Raw genomic sequence first — 23,435 nt, 5'->3', positions numbered from 1 at the left:
TTATTAGAAGATAAAGGGAGGCTTTGAGTATGACCTTTGGGCTAGATGGGCTAGGCTGATTTTAGGAAGATGCCAGGTGCCTGTCACCTGGCTAAGGAAGTTTCCTGAAGGTTCCTTAGCAGTCCTACCTACTGCCCCACCTCCAACACACACACACACACACACACACACACACACACACACACACACACACACAGAGACACTGCATAGCCTGGGGCAGCAGATGGGTGCAGGAACTAGGAGGGCTGCAGACTCACCTCAGTTTATTGCACTTTGAGACTTGAGTGGGCTGTGGAGAGCCCACATCTGTGTTACACACTGAGGTTATCTCAGCTTTCCTTCTGCATGCACTTGTGCTTAGAGGCAATTCTCTTTCTCTTTTCAGTAATTGTCTAGGTCATTCTTCTCCCTCTGCCCCACCCTTCATGAAACTTAACAGCTGCCCCCAAACAAACACTCCCTGCCTCTTGCCTGTGGGCATTGCTGAGGGACAGAGTGAAGGGAACCGTTTTTACATCACTGGAATCATTCACACTGGCTTGAGTGGCCTTGACACCTTTTAGCCACTCTGATAGCCAAGTTGGGCCCCTCTGGCTGTGCCACTTGCTGGTGATGGAATACTGTTTTCTTTCCTGTAGCTACAAGCATCCTAACCAAATCAGAATCTAACCTCACCTTAGGTTAGGAAAGTAACTGTCTAAGGCCCTTCTGCAAGTCTAACTGTAGCAATGTAGACTCCCTTTTCCCAATCTCCTCTCATAATGAACATATTCTTTCCTTCTACAGTACATGGGTTTGTCTGGGGAATAAAGTGGGACTCCGCATGTAATTGGAATGAGCAGAGGCAGCCCTGTGAGGTTCAGAATAAACATTTGTGCCCATATGGCTTAATCCCAGTCTAGCGACCCACTCTTTTTGTGTGTCATTCACTGATTTATTCAGTCATGCAGCAGATAGCATCAGGCCTTACTTACAGAGTTCCTGCCTATAAGCTGCCTATGTTCTTAGTGAGGTCACATGTAGTACACAGATGTGAAGACACTGAGATAAATGTCATATATAGGAGTAAGCATTGGGTGCCACAGGAGGGGGGGGTGTCTCTGACACTCCAGACACAAGGCAGCTGTATCACTGGTTTTGTGCACCAAGTGCTTTGCTGTGGTATTTATATCCATTAACCAACACACTTCCCACCCTTCCCACCCAGAGAAGGCATCGTCATTCCATTTTACAGCTGAGCAAACAGAGGGTAAGAGATAAAAGGGGACTTTCCCAAGGTCAGAGAGGGTCACTGATGCTGGAGTCCAGGCTTGGGCTCTTGAACCTACTCTGCATGAATGCTGGAAACTGTATCTTTCGTTAGTGAGGTGACACTCCGAGCTCCATTTTGCAAGATAGGGCAACTTGGTAAACTGGTTGCAGCCGGTGGATGGGATAACTGAGAATGGTTTGGAGGCTGGGAAAAGGCCTTTCAGGTGAGAGGAAACAGCCTGGGCAAAGACAGAGAAAGAGAAACTAAGAACAGCAGATTGGGTCTAAAGGCAAAGAATTGGAGGCTAGTCTTCCTCCATGAAGCAGTCACACAGAGAGACTCTATCTCCTTCTTACACTCCCTCTTCTTGTTGCTGGGACAAAATAGCTCACAGAAACAGCCTAACGGCTCATGGCTTCAGAGGGATTTGTATCCATCATATAAGTTGGTGTCCATTTGTATGGAAGGCATGGTGGTGTCCATGGCAACAGAGCCACGTGTTGGAGGGCTCCTCACTTGGCTCAGACTGGCCCTGGAGGTAGGTATGACTTTACAAGTCCATCCCTAGGGACCTACTCTGCCATCTAGCTCTACCTCCAGTCATCTCTATGGCCTTTAAAATAGCGTTCCAAGCAGAGGTTTGAGCTTTCAAAGTAGGAGGCTGTAGGAGACAGTTTAGTTTCAAATCATGGCATCTCATAACCTGTCTTCCAGAACCATGAGCCAAATTAATATTTATTATTTATTAATCGAACTGTTTGTGTCATTCTGTTGCAAGAATAGAAAGCAGACAAAATCATGAGGGAGCAAAGCAGGTGAGAGATTGAGTAGAATGTCCATGGACAGCCATTGCTGTTGGGGGCGGTTCTACTTCATTCTCTCCGTTTGTGATCTCTGTCCTCACTTTCTATGCACACTCACTGAACACCCACCACAGGAGCCTAGAAACCCCGGGCAGATGCATGGCAGCAGCAGAACCAGCCCTACCATCCAGATGTCTGCAGGAGAGGAGAGGAGGTGGGACAGGCTGTGGACAGCCTAGTCAATCATCACAGGAGGCATAGCAGTCACAAAGTGACGGGAGCTGATGTGCCTCTCTAGGAACACAGGGGCGGCCAAGTGTGGAAGAGCAAACATAGACAGTAGCAGCCCCTGATTCTGAGAAGTCACAGATGACTTAGTGAGGGGAAGCTGTGAGGTGATGGTAACACCAAGTAAGCAAGGACACTGAGAAGAGAGAAAGCACCATGGGCTTGACCTGACATTTAAGCCTGGCCTTCATTCCAGTCAAAATGGTCACATTTGAGTGCTATGTACAGGGTCTTAGAGCACATACCTTAAAAAAGATGCATATATGTATATATGTGTGTATGTATATATTCAGAATATATTCATGTGTATGTGAATATATTTAATTTATATATAATTCATATATATATAATTTGGTGTATGATTTTCACACACACATATATGTATATATGTGTGTGTACAAATATTTATTTGTATGTACAAAGTTATACACACACACACACACACACACACACACACACACATATATATATATATATAAGATTTCAGAATCTTTCATAGCTGTGTGTGATCCATACATGGAGCCCTATTTCTCTTTTGATAAAACTGAAAAACTGAGGTCCGGAGAAGTAAATGACCTACCCAAGGTCATATAGCTGGCACAACTTAGGGACAATTTAGCTTTTAGGGCCCATGTTCTTTCCAAGAGAGCTCACTGCCTCTACAAATAGCACGAGGCATGAGGGAGCAACAAATTCCGTGCACCTGTGCTCCATCTACTCTTAGCTACTTCCTTGGACCACAGCCCGGAAAGTGCCCCATCATGCTGTACCCTTTCAGCCTTGTAGGGGATCTACAGGCTCTGGACTAATCCCATAGGAAGATTTAGTTACATGGGTTGGCTGGCCTCTCTGTAGGAGAACTGCTTAATCCTCCAAACTGCCAGTTGCATCTTAGCCTTGCTGATCAGAGCGGGGGCTCTGATTCTTGTTCAGGGATCTTCGAAAAGTGAATAGCAGCAGTCACCCTGAAGCTTTCTCTGCAGTGTTGGTGTTCACGGCTTAGGTAGGAAGGCGGACAAAGCTGTTGGCTCCAGGCAGTGAGGCATGCAAAAATGCGTGGGGGAGCTTCAAGCACTTGCAAAAAAAAAAAAAGGAAGGAAGGAAAGGGCATGGTCGTTGACGGAGTGTGGAGTGTGCACACTGTGTTTGGGCTTTACATGCATCTGAGAGAAAACATTACCCAAAGAATCCAAAGCTGTGATGCCAAAGACTACAAGACCAGTCACCTCTCTGTCATTTCTCTTGCGGAATACAAATCTCTTTCAAATGACACCAAGGCACAGGGTGGTATTTTGCCCAGCCCCCCCCCCCCCCCCCGCCCCAATCCTATTACTACTGGTTTACACACAGAAAGGAAGTTGCTCAGAGGTCAAGCAAGGTCACAGAGTTAGTCACTAGTTCAATAGATCTTAAATTTAGGTCTTGGACTGCAGGGAAGTATGTGGTGGCCGGGTTTGGGGGGCGGCTGGCAGTGGAGAAGAATACTTCTAAAGCCACTGAACTCCTAAGAGGAAGCTGCAGTGGTGGGGGCAGGTCCGAGCTTGGACATATGGCCAGTTTATTGCCTGTGTCCAGTTCAGATGGGGTGGCAGGGAGCAGAGGGTCTTTTTTCCCATACGGAGGTCTGAAAGCAGCTCTCTCAGAGATGCCTGCTGTTCTCATTTCCTTCCCCAGGAGCCGGTCCATTGCTGGCACTGGAGGGCAGAGGCATCCCTCAGAGAAAGGCCTCCTTCTCTCAGGAAGTGGAGCTTGCAGAGCTCTGTCTCCTTGGCCACTTTGGCCCTGGCCATTGGGCAGAGCTACACCAAGAGATCAGTAGTTTCACAGCCAGGAAAGCAGCTTCTGCACAGCTCATTTGTATTATAATAACAATCATAGTTATAATAATTATTTTTAAACTCGCCCAATATATTTTACTGACTGAATTGTTTGCTTTAGCAAAAGTTTTGGGTGTATGTTTTATCATTTAAAGAAATAGTAACTTAACCCCTCCCCTCAGGTTTCTTATGCTCCTTAAAGTGGGTTCCTTCCAACACTCACAGGCATTAGCAATGGACACACATCCTGGGACCCAGGGATGAACATGTCCTGGGATCCAGTGATGGACATGTCCTGAGATCCAGTGAGGGACATGTTCTGGGATCCAGTGAGGGACATGTCTTGAGATCCAGTGAGGGATGCGTCCTTGGATCTAAATTACATGGTAGATGCTGAGGCTGTGGCGCTTGAGGAAGGAAAGTTGCCAGGAAAGGAAAGGAGTATCTCTTTAAATGGGGATGACATTGTCATCCTGAGCATGGGGCTGTCTTTGTCAAGGGCCCTGGCACCTTCACTGAGCCCCCAGGCCTCTGGGTCACTGGCTACAGAGTACTTCATTCCTGATGGATCCTGGCACTTGCTAGCTGTGTGACACTGGTGGGGCACTTAAACTTGACCTTCCTTGCAGACAGTCCAGTTTACTTCCCAAACTGAGGTAGGAAAGTTCCTGGTGAAGCACATCACTGTGCTGGGTGAAGTGACATCAACCAATTAAAAACACGACATTCGCTAATAAAGCACTTGCTTTGTCAGAGAACTAGTGGTGTGTGTGTGTGTGTGTGTTCTAATGGTGGTGGCAGCAGTGGTGGTGGTTGGGGTAAATGCTGATAGTGTGATGGTATTGGTAAGTGGTAGGGCTGAATGTGTACTTCAGAAATGACAACTTGATATTCTCATTACAGCAAATACAGCTATGGAGCATCAGATGCTCTTGGATTGTCAGGCTCTGTCTTAGGCTACTGTTGACTGTCTATTTTCTTCTGGTACCTTTTGCATGTTTATGGATTCTTGAGAGGAAAAATATGTGGAAGTTAACTTTCTCCTATAAAATGAGGCTAATATCCTCTCCCTTTAAGAGCAGTGATACAATAGTTGTGTAAGAGGCCATATTCAGAGCCCCTCAAGGTTCGGTGATGAACTCTTAGGTACATCAAAGGCATCACTTGTGGGAGGAGAGGTTGCTCACTACAATTAAGCCTTCTCTCTGGAAGTTGCTATTAAGATGGCCAGAAGTCTAGTCACAGACAAGAGAAAATATTTACAAAACACATGTCTGATAAAGAGTTATATCCAAAGTATACACAGAGCTTGTGAACTCAGTGATAAGAAAACAATTTATCTAAATAGAGGCCTTATCAAATGAGATACCAGAAAGGCAAACGCTTACGAGGATAGAGGAACAAAGTAATTTGTTATCAGGGAGTTACAAGATATCAAGACCATGAGGCATTGCCCTGCAACTGTTAGAAGTCCAACCAGTGTGGAACGAGAGTTTCAGGCACTGTTTGTGCATGAAAGTTGTGCTTCTAGGTTTAGCTGTGAAGAAAACATGGCCACTTCTTACAAACTATTTAATATACTCTCATCATGTGATGTAGCAATCATATTTGCAGATACGTCTCAACTGGTTTAAAACAGACCTGAAGAAAACCACACTAGCGTCTTACTTCCATATTAACCATGGGAGAATAGCCATACAGTGTCCTGCAATAAGCAAACAACTAGACAAATTGTGACATGTATGTAAAATGGAATATTATCTCCTCCTAGATAGGGTTTCTTCATTTTAGCTGTGGCTCGCCTGGAATTAGCTTTGCAGATCAGGTTGTTCTTGAACTCAATAGATATTCCTGCCTCTGCTTCCCAAGTGCTGGGATTAAAGACATGTACTACCGACACCCAGCATTTTTCGGGATTTTTAAAAACTAAAAAACTATCAAGTTGTTGAACTTAAATTTTTTTTCCATTTGTACAAGGGTAACACACTGTACTAAATATGTGAGGTCTTATCTACATGGGTTTGATTACAAAAACTAAGAAACTACTCTCTAAATAAAAAAAATCCTATCAAGTTATAAAAAGACAAAGCTAGATTACAGTACACATTGCTAAATAAGAGGATCTTATTTGAAATGGCCACATACCGTATAAGCCCACACATGTGGCTCTAGAAACAGGAACACAACAGCCACAATAAAAGGGTCAGTAGTTCCAGGGTTCCTAAAGACTGAATAGAAGGTATTTTAGTATCAAAATGATTGTATATAGCTGTAAGTTTGTATACGTGATAGTAGGCACTTATTAAACTAAGTAGTACACAAATAACCTTAAAGTATCACATGCTAAACATCATTCAAACGTTTTCCAGGATAGATTATACAACGTGACAAAACAATATAACCCTTAAGATTTTTTTTAAAATTTATTTATTTTGTGTTTGAGAACTTTTGCCTTCATGTACCAAGTGCTTGCTTGGTGCCCCAAAGGTCATAATAGGGGGTCAGGTCTCCTGGAACTGGTGTTAGGGATGGTTATGAGCTGTGTGTGCTGGGATCAACCCTGGCTCCCCTGGAAGAGCAGCCAGTGCTTTCAGCTGCTGAGTCAACTCTCCAGCAACCCCCCCACACACACATAGTATTATTTAAATGTATGTAAAAATCACAGTGAAGGTTTGTGGTAGGGAATAAAATATTGCTGTCTTAAGTAATTTTGGTGATGAATGAGGTCTACAAAATTAAAGGCAAAATAAATTGTGTTCAAGTCCTTGCTATGGTTTGACTCTGGAAAGTCCAGCATAGGTTCATGTCCAGAATGGCTTCTCCTTGGCTCTGGCTCTTGTTTTGAAGATGTCAGATCTAGCTGGCAGAATAGGTTACTAGGAATAAGCCTTTAAATGCTATGGCTGCATCCTCATTCTGGCCTGCTTTTCTGCCTCCTGGTCTATACCATGACAGTTCCCACAAGCTCCCACAGGTGTGGATTGGACTGCTCCCCTGTGATATGCCCTCCCCACTCTTATGGACTGCTTCTGAAACTGAGCCAAAATAAATTCTTCATCATACATTAAGTTGGTTCTGTCAGGTATGTTATCAAAATAGTGAAATTTAAAAAAAAAAAAAAAAAAAAAAAAAAAAAAAAAAAAAAAAAAAGAGCCAGTACAGAGATTTGGCATCAGAGAAGTGTTCTGGCACTCTGTTAAGATGCCAGAAAGAAATTGTAGCAAAGTATGGAGATACAGGCTAGAGAAGCTTTATTATATTATTAGCAGAAATGAATAGGCAATTCTGATGGGAATTTGAGGACCAGAATGCTGATAGAAATGTGGACAGTAGAAATTATGCTTGTGAGATTCCAGGTGGAATAAAGTCTATTGAAAACTGGGCTAAAGACTATTCATGTTACATTCTGGTGAAGAATATGGTTAAATGTTCTCTGTGTCCTGAAAGTATGGGTGAGAATAAATTACAAAGTAATGGACTAACTTGTTTGGTGGAGGGGATTTCAAGATAGCATAACCTGCAGGCTGTGGCATGGTTGTTGCTCATTACTTTTAGTCAGCTTAATAGTAAGACTAGAGAGCAAAGAGCAAAGCAGAGAAATTGAAAAATCATGTAGAAAGAAGTCTGCAAGTGGCCAAAGTCAGATGATGCAAGTGAAGATATGATGGACATAGTTGCTAAAGAGATTAAGGTCATTAGGAGAACTAAGACTAAAGGAAACATACACTGAAGATGAGACTCTTCTCCCACCAAAGGCTCTAGGGAATAAATATGCTAACCGAAGCGGTGCCCCGCTAGGAAAGGACTGCCTAGAGACATGTTTTTCTATGTCTAGGAGCTAGGCTATATCGCAAGCTCATAGTAAAACATGATGTTATTCAAAAGATGCTGGTGTTGCAAGCTTGAAGAATGCAAGAGACAAGAGAAAAGCCATTGAGGTCAGGAAATGTGTAGGTTTAGATTTTCTTCAAGGAATTCCTGGGTAGGGAATGCCTATGTTTCCCTGGAGACACTAGGATGTATGTATATGCAGTTATATATGTATACGTATATTTATCTCATGGTATGAGATAAAGAAAAATAATGATGAACATGTCAAATAAATGCTTAAAGGGATATCAATGGCCAAAGCTGGAGTAATTTGGACAACAAAATAAATAAAGCAGCACTGAATTATAATGCAAAATATGAAAATTATTTCTGTGTTTATACTGATAAAATTCAATAACAGAGGAAATACATCAGGAAGGGGATATGCACAAATTTCCACACAACTGAGTTCCAAGCAATTTGTAGCTGTTCTGCCCACAGGAGTTGGAAGGTAATGTGCACAGTGCACAGTGCACAGTGACTTCCTTCTGGAGACTATATCAGAGAGAGAGAGAGAGAGAGAGAGAGAGAGAGAGAGAGAGAGAGAGAGAGAGAAGAGATTTCAGAGTTAGGCTACCTTGAAAACACTTCCTCATCTAGGTAATGAGGGTCAGTGTAACAGTGACAAAACATGTGGACAGCATTTCCCCTGCTGTTTTTTGCTTGGCTTTTCTTTTTTAATAGCGGGGTTTTTCTATAGCCTAGGTGGACTTAACTACACTCTTCCTATCTCAGTCTTCTGAGTCCTGAGGGTTTCAGACATGTGCTATCACATCTGGTGACAGTATATATTCTTTTTTGTGTGCTGGGTTCCGCTATATAATCAAGTTGACTGTGACCTCGTTATGCAGCCCAGGCTGACCTCCAACTCACTGTGATCCTTCAGCCTCAGCTTCTCAGGTTGCTGGGATTGCAAACATGCACCACCATGCCTGGCTGACAGTGTGTACTTTTGATATAGGATGCAACCAGTGGTGTTTCTCCTTAAAGCCCCAGGGCCCAGCCTGTATCACCATGCTAAGAAACTATGTTTAATTAAGTGGCAGTCTTCAAAAGATGTGACCAGTATGCTGTAACACTCATAAGGCCATAAAAAAGGGAGGACAGCTTGAAAAATAGTCACAGGCTAGAGGAGCCCAAAGGACAGGACAACCCAATGTAAGTTGATATTATGATGGTATATTGTAACATAAAAATAATAATTAGATTAAATACTAACAAATAAGGTATGGACTTCAGCTAATAAAAACACACTAGTATTCATCCATTAACTGGGATGTGGCACATTTACTGTGTGTTGTCAATATTTGGAAAAAGTGGATTTAAACTATCTGGAAATTTTTTTACTATCCTTGGAAATTTTCTTCTGTAAGTCTAACACTATTTTAAAATGTAAAAATAAATATAAATAAATAAATAAAAATGAGATAATGCCATAAAAATTGTTTGGCAAGTAGTTCATATTAAATTATTATAAATGATAACCGGACTGAGTTTTTATTCAAGCCAATTGCCCACAAGGAGAGCATTCAAAGAAAGACCCTCATAAGGCCTGCCTGTCTCTACAGAGGCTGAAATTCCAAAGGCACGGGTGGTAGCTGGTGCCAAGGTTTCAGAGAAGGGCGAGCATTATTCATCAAGAGACAGGGAAAGACACTCCCCTTCTGAAAGGGCAGTGGAAACAATAATGACCATTTATTGAGTCCTGAACTATAGGAAAGTGCTTTATCTACTCTGAGTGCTCTGTCTCATGAAATCTAACAACTCTAAAGGGGGTAGGGGACAAGCAGATATGCCTTTCTCCCCATAGAAGCTGAGGCTCAGAGAGTTTAACAACCTACCTACCTACCTACTTACCAGGTGTGGTTTTTGATGTGTGTGTGTGTGTGTGTGTGTGTGTGTGTGTGGTTGTGTGTGTAGAAAAAGAGAGAGTGAGAGAGTGAGAGGGAGAGGAAGAAGAGAAGGAGGAGGAAGAGGAGGAAGAGGAGGAAGAAGATGAGGAGGAGGAGGAGGAAGAGGAGGAAGAGGAGGAGGAGGAAGAGGAGGGGGAGGGAGAGGAGGAGGAAGAGGAGAAAGAGGAGAAAGAGGAGGAGGAGGAAGAGAAAGAGGAGGAGGAAGAGAAGAAAGAGGAGAAGGGGAGGAGGAGAAAGAAGAGGAGGAGGGGGAAGAAGAAGAAGAGGAGGAAGAGGAAGAGGAGGGGGAGGAAGAGGAGAAAGAGGAGGGGAAGAGGAGAAAGAGGAGGAGGGGGAGGAGGAGAAAGAAGAGGAGGAGGGGGAAGAAGAAGAGGAGGAGGAGGAAGAGGAGGGGGAGGGAGAGGAGGAGGAAGAGGAGAAAGAGGAGAAAGAGAAGGAGGAGGAAGAGGAGAAAGAGGAGGAGAAAGAGGAGGAGGAAGAGGAGAAAGAGGAGGAGGAAGAAGAGGAAGAGGGGAAAGAGGAAGAGAAAAGAGTTGAAGCCAAGAGGGCTCCTCTCTATCCTGAGACAGTCAGTGCTTAACAATGCCATTGTTCCAGCCTTCCTCCTTTCCCTCCTCCCTTCAGTTTGAACCCAGGGTCTTGTTCAGGATAGGTAAGTGCTTTAGCACTGCCTTGTAGTATTAGCCTTCTGCCTAGCAGCATCCTTAACTCCTGAAATCTGTAGAGCTAGCATAGGAGAAGGATTAAGTTTTCTTAATTTATTAACTAATTAGTTAATAAATTATTTTACTGGATATGAGAGTTTTTCCTGGATGTATATGTGTGAACCATGTGAACATCTGATGCCCATTGGAGGCCAGAAGAGGGCGTCAGACCCCCTGGGACTAGAGTTAGCAGTTGGTTGTGAACCACCACGTGAATGCTAGGAACTGAACCTGGGTCCTTTGCAGTAGGCAACAAAGTACTCTTAACTGTGGAGCTATCTTTCCAGACCCTGGAAGCAAGTTTTTGGATTAGGGGAGTTGGTAGAGGAGACAGAAACAGAAATGTTGTTGAAAGGAAAGATCACAGGGTGTTGGAAGTCTAGTTAGATAGAAAGAATAAATTCTGGTGTTTCACAACACACAGGGGTGACTACAATTCACAGCACCTTATACTGGTAGATTTCGTTTAAAAGATACAGAAGTGCGGGATTTGTAAGCTTCAACACAAAGAAATGGTAACTGTTCAAGAAGGAGATAGTAAGTACCTGGATTTGATTATTACAGAAGATGCACATGTGCCAAACAGGCACAATCACATTATATTCTATAAAAATGTACACACAGATGAAAAACGCAAAAAGAGGTATCAGAAAGACGTTGCTTCTAAAGGCCGTGAGAATTTTTAGCAGGTTTGCTGAGATCTCTGGGGTCAGGACAAAGGAGTGGGTTGGCCTTCTTCTTATTGGATAACATTATTAGCATCATCCCTCCCTGTCAATCCCTTCCTGCTGTGCTACACCTACTCTCACCCACTCAAACGCCCTGGTGGCTGCCCCAATCTGGGCCACTTCCTCAGGGAAACAGGATGTCTTTTGCATGCTGGAGCCAGGTTCCCCGGGGTTTGGGGTGGGAAGAGACTGTCTAATGGGTGAACCCTGAGCTAGGCACCAGAGAGGAAGCCACATTTCCGGGACTTGAGGAAACTGCCATTTCCTCCTCTAGCAGGAAGTGGCCTTGGCTATTCTCAGCACCAAGACTTTGGGCCTATGGAGCAATGGAAATCACAGCCTGGCGCTGGCTCTGGCTTGCCTCCTGCAGTTTAACAATCTACCAGTCAAAATAAACGGTCTCCTTAGGTCTCCCGGGCATGGTTACGGTAATAATTGAGAGAGAGAGAGGAGAGAGAAGAGAGAAAGGAGAGAGGAGGGAGGGAGAGAGAGAGAGAGAGAGAGAGAAAGAGAGAGAGAGAGAGAGAGAGAGAGAGAGAGAGAGAGAGAGAGAGAGAGAGAGAGCAGAGGCTGGCTTCAGCACAAAGGTGCCGAGAATCTTTTAAAATGCCAGGCTGGTCTTGGCTGCTGGGGCCTCACTAAACTGCATAATTGAGGCACTGAGAAGACAAACAAGCCTAGAGGTTCTGTGATGGTTTCTCAAATACCCAGTTGATTTGGAGAATGGAATTGTTGGTACTTTATAAATACACGGGTAAGTTTGGGGGGAAGCTGCATTGTTCTATAAACTGGAAACCAGAGGAGGGAGAGAGAACTGAGGTCAGATACAGACTCCACCAGACGGCTAGTTTTGAAAAACTTACAAGTGGAGTGTAAACTCCACTTCCTTGCTGATGAAATGACCCCACTTACCTGGGAGTTTCTCCAAGTCAGAGAGGTCCTGCCTCTCCTTTTATTTTTCATGTCCACTGTTTCCAGAGCCTGGGAGACGCAATCTCCCCTTCCCTCTTTCAGTACCCATTTACAGCCTGGAAGTGGTCACCTAGGAGGCTGAGCATAGTTATACTCTGCTGACCAACATGGACCCACAAACAAACACAGTTGGTCCTTCTGTTTTGAAAAGGACAGTAAAGGAAATAACTGTGTGCTGGGCACAAAGCTGCCTGTGGGAGAGGGGAATGAGTCGGCCTGAGAGGGTCAGCCTGCTGCTGAGGCTGCATTCTAATGTTCCTTTGCTAAGGAGGATACTGAGCTACCCAAATATGGCATGTGTCTCTTAAGTGTGTGTGTGTGTGTGTGTGTGTGTGTGTGTGTGTACGTGTACCAGAATGCAGTGACCACTGAGGCCAGAAGAAGACGTTTGATCACTTGGAGCTGGAGCATCCAATTCTGTTTTTTTGCAAGGACAGTGCAGAACCATCTCTTCAACTCCATGGGATACTTGACAGAAGATGAGACAAAGGTCCCAGTCTCATGGAGAGCTCATATTTTGGAGAAGGAAGTAGTGAAAGATAAAATCATGTAAAAAAAAATCACTTTGCAGAGAAGTAAGGCAAAGTTGGCTAGAGAGTGGAGTAACTCGGGATCAGGTAGAAGAAAGGGCGGCGGGCAGAGCTGCAGGCAGTACTGAGGTTATGGCCAAAAGCGCAAAAGGAATGAAATGCTCTTTTGACCCTCGTGGGGATCCTCCCTATTCAAATCACAAATAGCTTGAAGGCCCTCTCCGATTATGTGGAGAATTCCAACTTGTTATCCAGGCTTGTTCCTGGGAGGGCTCATAAAGTTCTTCACCTTGGCCCTTTCTGGCCACTGTTCTTGGAAGCCTGGGTGTCAGGCCCACTAAAGCCTCGTGATTAGACCTGGCCTTTCCCTGATGATGGGAAGCTGCCTGTGTAAGAAAGCTGGTGTCTAGGAAAGCACAGCTCATGTGCAGAGGTGGCTCTGGAAGAAAAATCAAGGGAGACTCCAGGGCCTTCCTGCCTTGAGGAAACAGGTAACATGTTATCGGGAGACCCCGGGCACTTGTTCAACACAAAAAACTCAGCGTGCCCTCTGCGTGCTAGAGTGGTGTTTAGCAGGGGCTAGCACTACCAGGGCCAATGAAAACCCAGTCCTGGCCATGAGCACTCACTGATCTTAGAGTTTAGCAGGGCATTTAATAGCAAGGTAGGCGTCTGGATGCCATTCCAAGAGCTCTAGGAGGCATTTGAGTCACCCAGGAGGCCCTTTGTGATGAGTTACAGCAAACTTTGCCCACGCCAGCTTGTGTAGTAAAGAGTTTATGAGCTCCCTATAACTAGGATTCAAAGATGGGGAGGCTTCTGATGTTGCACCCTTGAGGGCTCCTGCAGTGAGCCAAGGCTCCTTTTGGCTCCACCCTTCTGCAGACAGACACATTCCACCCCTCATCCCAGTTTATCACCAGATCACAACATGGATGCCAACAGGAATGGAGGCCATGTTTTCTCACTCACTTGGTCATGTGAATGAGAGCAAGAACATTTTCCTCCACTCAAAAAGTCAAGCTGGGGCCCATCTGAGGGCCCCTCCTTACATCCACCTAACCTCAGTGACCAAGAACATGCAAAAATCTGAATGCCAACCCCAGTAACAGAGCCAGGGGTATCAGTGGAGTCTGTGAATTTGGCTCACCTCCAGAGTTGGTGATAGTCCTGATGGCAACTGGGAGGATGGATACTAGGAAGCAGCAATAATGTCCGCTGCAGATAAAAGATAGAAATGACTGGGATTACATATTTCAAGGAGATTTCCCTAGAGAGATGATTGAATGAGGCATACAAAGAGGACTCTTTTAGTTACTCAGGGAAAGGCAGTAGTGGCTGAGCTGCAGGGTAAGGTTAAGGGTCCTGGATAACAAAACAAAAAGAGTCAGATGTAAACTCATCTCAGACATCCGCTCCCTGACCAGCAGTGGCAGCCCTTCAACTTCTCTGTGGATGGTTTTTGAAATTGGAAATTGGTGGTAGAATTCTTTTTTAAAAAAATATAGAATAGAGTTTACTCAGAGCATGGAGAGGAGAGTTGAGAGGGTAATAGAGGCAGAGAAAGGTGGGGGGGAGGGAAAGGAGGGGGGAAGGGAAGGGAAGGGAAGGGAAGGGAAGGGGAGGGGAGGGGAGGGGAGGGGAGGGGAGAGGAGAGGAGAGGAGAGGAGAGGAGAAGAGAAGAGAAGAGAAGAGAAGAGAAGAGAAGAGAAGAGAAGAGAAGAGAAGAGAAGAGAAGTAGAGGAGTAGAGCCTGGCCATGAGCATGTGGGGAGAGAGAGGGGAAGGAAATGGGGAGATAGTGGGGGCAGGAAGGCAAGAGCAAGAGAGCATGGTAGAAATTCTTAGGGCTCAGGAGTAAGTGGAGCCAGTAGATGTGCCCTTAGCACAAGGCACTATTACTACTTCCCGTAGCATTTAAAGGCTTCAACCTCTCATGTCCCCATGGTGTTAGGTGACAGATTTCAACTCATCTGACAGAGTACCCTTTTCACCAGGGGCAGAGTTCTCCAGAACCAGAAATCCATTATTCTGGTTTTGAAATATTTGGTTGTTTTTTTTTTTTCCCCCAGGGAATTTTGTTCCTGGTCCCATCAGTCAATGTCTAGACTTTGAACAGTACAGGGAACAGTTTGTCGTATTTTCAGTTCACAAATATTGACAGAAGAATAGTTAGCTCAATGCATTTGTATGACTAAGGAAAACACACACACACACACACACACACACACACACACACATACACACACACACACACATTTGCTCAAAATTCCAGGAACTTTCTGTTGAACGGAGGTGTTTCCCACTCTCCAACCCCTCTTGCCAACCAGAGCCCTGGACCCAGGAAAGCCCCTGCTTATCACTGTCGTGAAAAGCCATGTCAACTGAATCAGAGAAGCTGATGTTTTCTCAAACAACAATGATTTTATACAAGACAAGGAGTCCTTCAGTCCTCAAGGGGCATAATTTCCTCACCAAAAGGAGTCCACATTAAACAGAGATGTCATAGAAGATGTATGTGGGAGGGCCGAGAAGGGGAGGATGTTCTGGGGCTGTGGTTCCTTCAGGCTTTAATTAGGTTTCAGCCAGGATGATGAGAGTCTTTGAGTTTGACCATTGCTTTGACTTTAGTTTTAATCTCATCTCTAACTTCACTAGGTGGAGATTGGGAAAACATTCATTCGTTAACCCGTCTATCCATCTTCCTTTCTCTCTTGTACTGGGGATTGAACCTGGGGCCTTACACATGTGAGGCAGTCACTGTTACTGATCTATACCCTCAGCCCTCTTTTCACTTTTAAGACAAGGTCTCATTAAGTTCCTGACCTTGAGTTTGCAATCTTCCTGCCTTCGTCTCACCACATAGCTGTGATTACAGGCACGTGCCACCAGGCCCATCTGTGCATCCATTCAGATAGCCCAGACAACGAATAAAAGCTTACGTACTCCTAAAAGGTCTCTATCTTGTGATGGATACATGGAGGTGGACGGTAACAGCATATGCTACATGGAGGAAATGCAGGGAGGGGGTCATGAGAGCACAGACGGGGGGAGGGGGGAGGGCACTGAATTCACATCTGCTTGAGGTAAGGAAGGGAAGGGAATCATGACTTGCTTCTAGGAGCAGCTTAGAAGCCTGACACTTTTGGGAATCAGGAGAAACATATGGTTAGCAGGGATGTGGTATCCAAGGGTGAAGGAGGGCCTTCCAAGTTCCAGAGGCAAACATGGAATCTGACAGAGTGGCAAGGGCAGAACAGGTCAACAGGCATCTGTGGGCTAGATACTGAAGCCCATCAGATGACTATGAAGACAGGGGAGCCAAGCAAGGAACTGGGACAGGAGAAAGGTGAGAGTCCCTGCCACGTGTTTCAAAGCAATTTTAGTTGTTACCAAAGGACAGGACTGAAGTCGGGCAGGTTGTGGAGCAGAGACAAATGTCTAATGTCTTCCCATAATGCAGCTGAGAGACGGCAGCAGCTCCAACCAAGGCTTGGTGGTGCAGAGAAGTACATGTTGAGGGAATTGAAGATGAGAGATGCCCTGTTTGATCTCAGAGAAAGAAGAGAATGTTCTGTGACAGGTCCTCTGGTATTTTCTCTCTCACAACCTCCCTTACCCCCAAGGCAAGATTGTGTGTGTGTGTGTGTGTGTTTTATTTTATTTGGGAATTTCATACATGAGTACTGTATTTACATAATGTCCACTCCTCTCTGACCCCTTCCAACTTCCCTGCCCCAACTCACCCTCAAGTTCCTGACTTCTTTAGTTGTTGTTCCGTAACTCATACATGTGTATACAATATGCAACCTACTGAGTCCATTTAGAGTTGCTGGTATCTACACATATATAGGGCCGACCCACTTGGGACTGTAGAACCTGCCAGTGAGCTGGTCTCCAGAGAGAGCTGATTCTCTCAGTAGCCACTGATAACCTGTAGTGCTTCACCTAGGGTTGAGGCCTTTCGAGGTTCCCCCTTCGAACTTTGCCTGTCAACTGGTCTTATCATTATCCAGCATTTGTTTGGGTAGCAGTATTGTCGAGTTGTCATGGGTAGAGCTGATCCTGAGATGTTAAGTAACTTGTTCACATGGCAACAGCAGAATTCAAATTCAGGCCTATCTGTCTCCAAACCTAAAAACAGTGCCATCTAGACTTCCACTGCTGTGTCAAACTGCTTGTCTAAGTCAATTCCAACAAGTATTTGCTTCTCATGTTTAAATCAAGGTCATACATGCTTTACTTATTCTGAAGCATTTATTTATTTTGTGTTTTGATTTGTTTTGAAACAGACTGTCACTATGTAGCTCTGTGTGGACTAGACATGGCTGGCCTTGAACTCACAGAGATGTCTCTGCTTCTCAAGTGCTGGGATTAAAGATATGGGCTACCATGGCCAGAAATTCTGAAGGATCTAAGTGAAGCAATAAACATAGACAGAAGTAAGTCACTGGGTTTGTAGTCAATGTCTGTCTCCATCCGTCAAAATCCTAGCCACTTCCTCTCTGGGATTTTAATTAAGTCAATTTACTTTTGTTCTTTTAGCATCTTAATGCATTTGTTTGTTCATTATGGATACTTTTGTTCTTTTAGCATCTTAACACATTTAATTAATTAATTAGTTAATTAATTAATTAATTAATTGTGGAGGCATGTATACAGTGAGCTGTGGCATTCATGTGGCGGTTAGAGGACAACTTGCAGGAGTCGTTCTCTCCTCCCATCATGTATATTCCAGAGATCACACTCAGGTTGTCAGGCGAGGCAGCGAGTACCTTTGCCCACTGAATCATCTCGCTGGCCCTACTAAGGTCAAAGTTATGAGGCAGCCTGTCTCAGTGCTTTTTTCCCCAACTGATCGTTTCATAGCTTCAGGTTACCATTCTGTCTCCCACGAGCTTGCAAGCGACTTAAGAGAGCAGCTAGTTTCTTATCACTGTAATAGTCTCAGTACTTAGCTGGGGGATAATAAGCATTAATTAGATTTTGGTTGGATGAATGAGGAGTGCAGGATTACATTAATCACAATGATAGATCTGTTCGATTTGTTGTCAAGTGCTCGCTGAGATGACAATTAATATATGAGTATTATCTCACTCCAACTTTGTTTTGTTTATTTTGACAGTTGAACACAGAGTACTATACACACTAAGCACATGCCCTGAACATGCTAAGCACATGTCCTGAACACGCTAAGCACATGCCCTGCCCTTCAGCCACATGCATAGCCCTGCACTTTGCCCCTTTCTGCAACAGCTTTCTTTCTTCTTTCATCCTGTGAGATCATGAAGACTGTGAGTACCTCCCCTCTAGCCTGTGGAGACAAGGCTCCCGGCAGACCCTGTGTGACTCAATAGAATTCTCCTTAGCCGGAACTCTCCAGGTCCCTTGGCACAAATTACATGCTCCCTCCATCCTGCTTTAGTCACCAGAGCCCCCAGTCCTCATCAAGCTCTCTGCCCTGTTTCAAACCAGTGCTTAAATAACACCAGTCCCTCAGAAGAAACTGTAATTTTCCTAAACCTGGCTCATTCCTGCCTTTACAAATGTCAGATACTCAACCAGACCTTAACAAGTTGTATCAGAAGACAGAACCATACCACAAAGGTTGTGGACAATAGTATTCCCCCTTCCCTGCCTTTTTTTTTTTTTTTTTTTTTTTTTTGGTAGCTTGTGGAATTGCTCTCCCAAAATATTTCCAATGCTTTATTTACTTTGACTTCAGGTTTATTTTGGGCTGAACTTTCCTGAAGCTGCGTCTTAGGACGTGATTCTCATCCTGCTTGCATCCTGCCGGAATTGCCATGTGACTTCAGCTCTTCCAGAGAAGACACAGGGCCCAGAGGATGTCAACCTCCTCTCTGTGCGGCCCAGACAGAGATGACCAACTTACAGCTCAGCTGGAAATGTGCCCCAGAGGAAAGCGTGTGTGTCCTAGTCACCAAAACTATGTACAATAGCAGACACAAACCTTGCTAACTTTATCAATTATGTGTGCCAGGGACTCTGACGTGGCACAGAGTTCCCAGTGTCTTAGTGATTTGTGACCATTAGCAACTCAGATACCGAGAGATTCAAGTGGCCAGCCAGTGCTGGGAATTTTCTCATTTCAGGAAATTTGGCGATGAGACATGCTAGAACCTCGGCAACTGAAGCACTGGGGGGAAGAAAGTCAGCCAGGCAGGAAGGGAGTGTGGGAACGGACAGGATGACATGTGACATGGGCTTTCATGCTGGACAGCTCTGTGTGGAGTCTCTCCTCCCCAGCCTCAGTTTCCTAATTGGCAAATAGAGGTGAAGAGAACTGGGCACACAGCATGGGCCCTGGATGACAAGTCAAATCCTCTTCCCAGCCTGTGTCTAGGGGAGAACTGTGTCTTACCCAGTCCACACTGGGTCTGCTTTGGTGGATCTGAGGTTGTCATTGAACCATCAAAACTGGGACATGGAATTCAAGGACTCTAAGGGGATATGGAAAGGGACTGGTCAGGGTTAACAGCTCACACAAACATTCTGGATTCAGGCAGGGTCATAGTGTAATGTAGTATAACGAAACATGGCTGGAGGTTTTCAGAAGAACCCAGAGTACGCCCATGAGTCTGTTACTGAACAGCAATTCTATAACTCCTAAGGTGCTATTTGCACTTTTTTTTTCTTGGCAGAGGTAGGGGAGCAGAAGATGGGGGAAGTGGGTAGGAGGGGTAAGGAAGGTCAGGGGTTGATGTTTGACGTGATGCTGTAAAAAGCAATCAAAAATTAAATACACTGTTCTACTTTGAATCAAAGTCATGGTCCTGTCCTGGAGAGAGAGTTAACGGCGTGCTCTGCTCCACCGAGAGCCCCAGTTTGGTTCCCAGCACCCATGTCAGGCAACTCTCAACCTTCAATTCAAGGTGATCTGGTACCCTCTACAGGACTCTGTGGGCACCTGTACTTACTTGTGCACAAACCCACATGCAGACACAAATTTTAGGCATTATTTAAAATAAATCCTTAAAAAAATTGTACCACTAGAAAAATGTTTCCCAAAGGAACAGTTCATATTTTAGCACTGCCTTTCAACCCCTAAACTCTGTGACAAAATAGCTGGTACATGGAACATGTCCCTTGAAGGATGGTGACAATCTGATGACAAAAGCTGGACAGAGTGTTTGAGGTGGGAGCTGAACTACATAATTTTATGTGGGTGCCACTTTTCTTTGGTAGAATGGCTTGGAGCCATGCTGTGCTTATTGATCCTTGGGTGGTTGGCAGAGAGAGAGACAGGGAGGAGAGACAGAGACATAGACACACACACACACACACACACACACACACACACACACACACACACACAGAGAGAGAGAGAGAGAGAGAGAGAGAGAGAGAGAGAGAGAGAGAGAGAGAGAGAGTCTTCTGAAGGCTCATGTGTTAAAGGCTTGGTCCCCCGCCTGTGCACTATTGGAAGGCAATAGTTTTCCAGAGGTGGGACTTAGTGGGGGTCTTACAATCATTGGACTCCCTCAATGAGGATGTAAGACTACAAGTCCTCTTCTCCTCCTCTTTTTTCGGCTGGGGTACATGTCTGCTCTGTCATGTCTCCCCACTGTGATAATGCTGCTTTGCTACAGACCTAAAGACAGTAGGACTCTCAGATCATAAACTAAAACTTGCAAAATTTTGTGTCCAAATAATCATTTTGTTCCTGAATAATGATTTATAGCAAATTTTCACTATAGTGATGGAAAGTTACCATAAAAGACCAAAACAGGGCTGGATGCTTTTCTCCAGCTCTTTTATAAGATTGCCAATACCCTCTAAAGGCCTAGCTGCTTAATACTGAAGCATCCAGAGGCTGAGTTTCAACACGAAGTTTGGAAGAGACACAAACATGCAAACCACAGCTATCAGTTTCAGATTCCACTCTGCAGCAAGTTTTTAAGAAACCAGCACTTGTCACATTTTGGTGGACTATCCAAGGAGACTATTTGCATGTATGAATAGTCTGTTCAAGTATCCCTTCCTTTCCTATTCCAGTTCTGTGTGAGGCCAAACTTTTTCACACAGTTCAACCAAATTACAAATCCCAATGGAGAGAATTAAGATGAGATACCAGAATCTATTTTTGCTTGCTAGTTAGTCAGATCCTGGGCTGGGGTGTGTTTGTGTGTGTGTGTGTGTGTGTGTGTGTGTGTGTGTGTGTATCACAGTTCAGTGGTAGAGCACTTGCCCAGAATGTGCAGGGCCCTGAGTTCAATCTGCATTATTATAAAAAAAAAATAGCCAGACATTGAAGATGTCTGTGAACACATGAGACAATATAATTTTTCTCAAGAATTTTTATGTAGCTTTTAAATTTATAAATATCATTAAGATTGACATGTAATAGATTAATTATGTATAATTTAATATATAATTCTTCTAAATTAATAGATTAATTCATCATGTATAAGTTACTTAATATATAATCTTTCTAAATTATAATTTATAATATGATAAGCATGACTAGATCTGACCCATGTAGCTCTTCGGAATAATCAGGTTTTGTTTCATTATATTTTTAATTTTTATTGTATGTATGTATGTATGTATGTATGTATGTATGTATGTTCCTCAAAGCATGTGTGGAGGTCAGAAGAAAAATTACAGGACTTGGTTCTCTCCTTCTATTCTGTGGGTAGTGGGAGTAAACTTAAGTCCTGAGGCTGGGTGACAAGCACTTTTTTTTTCTTTCCCCGAGACAGGGTTTTTCTGTGTAGCCCTGGCTGGCCTTGAACTCAGAAATCTGCCTGCCTCTGCCTCCCAAGTGCTGGGATTAAAGGCGTGCGCCACCACTGCCCAGTGACAAGCACCTTTATTACTCCCTGAGCATCTTGAAATCTCACTTTTAAAAAAGGTTTCTGATAGAGAATCAGATTTACAGATGAGGAGGTCTAGTTCCAAAGACTGAGTCTTCAAGGAGGGGCAGAGTGGTGATGGAGGTGTGGAAGCTGTGGGCAGGAAGTGGTTTGAGGTAGGAGTATGTGGGAATGAGAAAGGAGAGCCCTGGATGTTTGCAGTAAGTTTTGATGAGGGTGTGCACCATCAACGCTGTGATACCCATTATCTAATGGGTTGGTGTGACAGACTGCGTGGGCACAAGGGTAAAGACCGGCTCCACCTACTGGTGGGGTTGGGTAACACAACTGGTTTTTTACCTTGACTTATGGTGGGGGTGTCTGTCAGCCTCTCTGCTGGGTAAGATTAAGATCTGATCTAAAGTTACTAAGACAGGGGTGTTTAATGCAAGTCTCTGATAATTTTTTTCACTGTTGGATATTGAAACTAGGGGCATTGTGTATGCTGGGAAGTGCTCTACCACCGAGCCACACCCCCAGCGCCTCTACAGAGTTTTCAAACCTACATTTTACACGATTAGGGTTGCATTCAGCCATCACACTTGTGGAATCTCCCGCTGAAGTGATTTTGTGCATGTAGGAAGGAAGGAAAAAGTGTTATTCAGGGTGTTCACTAGGCCACACTTTATGCTTTATCCTTTAAACCTCCCAACCACCTTGTAAGAAAAGCAATATCTCAATCCAGGCTTGGGCATACGTAGTGTCTGAAGGATCAGTGGCTTAACTGGGATTCGAACTCACATTTGGGTAAATACCACACAGGCAACCCTTGGAAAAACAAACTGTATTTTATTTGTTATTATTTACATAGTGTACACTTAGTGTGCACAAATGAGAAGCTCCCCCCACTTTTTTTTTTTTTTAACTGAGGAGCATGTGAAAAGGGACAAGTACCCATAAATTAATCACTCAGATACAAGACCTGTTTACAATGTCTGGCCTTTTGCAGCATCACCTTCAGAATTTTCTAGGCATGGTTTTGTAGCCAACATTCCTGTTGAACGATGTATCAGGAACCATCTTAAACCTTTAGATATATTTCTATATAATTTACAAAAATTGCATAGTATTCTGTCGTGCAAATCATACTGTTTATTTGACCAATCTTCTGTTTTAAATATTTAGCTTACATGTAGCTTTTCACTAGTATAAAAAAATTACAATAAGCATTTCTGAAGTTTGATCTTTGAATATGTCTTATTTCCTTAGGAGAAAGCCCTGCAAGAACTGGATTGACAATAAAGCACAGCTTGACTTTAGAGATGTTTCAAATTCATGTATTGACAAACCGTCACTCCCAACTAGAGAGGCTGCAAACTACTTTAAATGCCAGAGTTGAACCCACGCACACAGCAGGTGAATACTCTACCACCGAGTTACATCCCCAAGCCGAGTTATAACATTTTAAATTCTTACCAGCAGTGCAAATAATCCTGATTTTGTATCCCTGCCAGCCTGCTTATTGTTATTAAATCCATGCACTTTATATTTTACCTTCTTATTTCTTGGATCTAGTTCAAGTAATGGACTGTGCTGACATATGGGAACTCATGACCTGTTAGTCCTCCAAGGTGACCATCTGCATTTCTGGTCTGAGATGGGCTGGAAACCTGGCCAGTGGTCCTTGTGGTTTGGGTCTGACTAGGCAGTGGGTACTCACCCACAGGTTCTGGTTAGAGTGGC

The 23,435-nt window shown here is 44.1% G+C and overlaps 1 long non-coding RNA gene across 4 annotated transcripts in view; it reads left to right on the top strand.

The window, feature by feature from the left end:
- Nucleotides 1–23,196, top strand: part of LOC143442393 (uncharacterized) — a 53,329-nt gene extending 30,133 nt beyond the window's left edge. For 2 of the 4 annotated variants that reach the window (XR_013110543.1, XR_013110544.1), the window contains 2 exons: nucleotides 17,169–17,318; nucleotides 18,602–18,739. This is a non-coding gene — a long non-coding RNA (uncharacterized LOC143442393). Of the gene's footprint in view, nucleotides 1–16,255; nucleotides 16,460–17,168; nucleotides 17,319–18,601; nucleotides 18,802–22,961 lie in introns of those variants that run through there. The other 2 variants (XR_013110546.1, XR_013110545.1) reach the window with 2 other exon arrangements.
- Nucleotides 23,197–23,435: the final 239 nt, after the last annotated feature.

Source organism: Arvicanthis niloticus, chromosome 5, assembly GCF_011762505.2.
Source record: "Arvicanthis niloticus isolate mArvNil1 chromosome 5, mArvNil1.pat.X, whole genome shotgun sequence".
Classification (NCBI taxonomy): domain Eukaryota; kingdom Metazoa; phylum Chordata; class Mammalia; order Rodentia; family Muridae; genus Arvicanthis; species Arvicanthis niloticus.
This window is presented reverse-complemented; position numbering and strand designations above follow the sequence as displayed.